This window comes from Raphanus sativus, unplaced genomic scaffold (assembly GCF_000801105.2).
Source record: "Raphanus sativus cultivar WK10039 unplaced genomic scaffold, ASM80110v3 Scaffold0069, whole genome shotgun sequence".
Classification (NCBI taxonomy): domain Eukaryota; kingdom Viridiplantae; phylum Streptophyta; class Magnoliopsida; order Brassicales; family Brassicaceae; genus Raphanus; species Raphanus sativus.
The window spans coordinates 6033-8067 of NW_026615392.1; the positions used below are offsets into that span (position 1 = coordinate 6033).

The window sequence follows — 2035 nt, forward strand, 5'->3', positions numbered from 1 at the left end:
TAACTATTAATGTTTTTTTTTTCTGTAAAGTAACTGCATTGACAAGTTAGGTCTCTTGTCTGCATTGCATTTCACAAGTATAGTTACCCGAACATGAGAACTGAAGCAACAAAAACATGAAGTTAACATTGTTGGCGAAAGGACAAAGCCTAAAAAGCAGGTCTTTATATAACAAAAAATAAAGCATAAACAAGAGAAGATCATTTAAGCTACAACCAAAGCTTGGGGAGTGTTATCAGAGATTAGTTGGACAATGCAGATGGACGAAGCTACTGTTGATATTACCCTCTTAAGTTGCCTTGAAACGTGAGTCACATCTTCTACAGTCCATGCAGTATGGTGCAGTATAATTTTTTCAAGATTAGGCATTGTCTCCAAGAAATACTTGATCTGCTCAATCTGGCTCTCCATGTTACCATAGTAATCACCCACCCTAAATATCTTTAATACCTTCACCGTACTTGAAGATAGGCAACTAAAAATCTCCTCTTCCTCAACGAAAAGTTGGCAGAAACACAGATCACCCCAACTGTCCGTCGCTTTGTTGACGAGTCCCTGGGAAAATATCTCAGGTATAAAGAAACACAGAAAAAAATAGGCATTTAAAAGTAGCTATTTTCATACTTGAAAGACAAGAGTCTCCAGATTTGGAGAGTTGTTGAGTAGATCCATCAATGGTTTCCACCCTACTCTAGGGCTACTCTCGATAGTTAACTCAGTCAAGTTGTTGAATAGTGGTATTGTTTTACAACAGCATGTAAGTACCTGAAACAAATCAAGAGCAACATGACTATTCGCAATTTTATAGTTAACTGAAATCATAAAAGCAAGAACGATTAAGAGTAATGAAATACAAACCTCAAGAGTGTCAGCATATAGATAAAGGATATGCACACTGCGTATTCCCATGATGAAATCTGTTGCGTTACCGACCTTCTTGTTAGCCTTGGAGTAATTAATCTGTTGTAAATCTGAAAAGCTAGCCTCATCCAAAAAGTGCGCCTTTCCATATTGCTTGTATGACATTCGAAGACAGATACGGGCTTCAACAAGCGAACAGAGATTCACAATCGGATACGCGTCGGCGATTGTATCAGTAAAATTCAAGTAGACAAGGTTGGGAGTGTCAATTGACACACTCTTTGCATTAGTATCAATCTCGCCCCAGCAAAATGTTAGTCTCTTGAGAGTTGTGATAGACACAGATGAAAAATTCCATAGTAACCAAGATATATCATACATAACTAGTTCCTCAAGCATGTGACAACCGGAAAGTAGCTTAGCAAGCCCAATACCATGATTTTCATAACCTGCCTGAAGAAACAGAGTCTTAAGCTTTGGAAGATATACATCTTGGTTGTCATCAAGTTTAATGTTGGCGCCATATCCAGACTTTAGTTTAAGCCTAACTAATGTCTCGCTTAAGAAAATCTTTGAAGGAAGCAGAGATTCCGATTGCAAATCCACAAACAGATTAAGATCCGAGACACCACGTCTCAACACATTGAGAATCCAGGTAAATATACGGATTGGAACAACAGGATTATCGCGATCATCATCTTTTGATAATTAAAGAAAACTTGTGTACAGGAGAATTGCCTTGCAAAGCCAATACTCTATCCACGAAAATTTATAAAACTTGTAGAAACCTTGTGGTTATCAAAACAAGATTAGGGTTACAAGCAAAGAGATAGCGCCATTTTCTGGAGAGAAGTGATGTAGAAGCAGCGGTTTTCATGGGAAGAAATGACAAGATGTGAGAGTGAAGTTCATCAGGTAAACCGCTGAATATATCAAACCCTATCTTTTTCCCAACCATTTGAGTTACAGCACCTGAAGAAAACAATAACTAATTATACACAATTTCAGCTTTCTTACGTCTGGTATTTATTTCAAACAAGACGATACAGGAAACTTACTATGGATATGGGAAGATCAAAAACACTATTTGATTCTTGTGGTTGGAGTTGAAAGGTCTTGGCTACTATATTTGTAGTACGATAGTGAAGAAGCCGGATGGTCGGAGTTTTAAGGT

At 37.7% G+C, this 2035-nt stretch overlaps 1 pseudogene; it reads right to left on the minus strand.

Annotated features, from left to right (window-relative positions):
• Nucleotides 1-204: 204 nt before the first annotated feature.
• LOC108833047 (F-box/LRR-repeat protein At4g14096-like) lies at nucleotides 205-1819 on the minus strand (annotated as a pseudogene).
• Nucleotides 1820-2035: the final 216 nt, after the last annotated feature.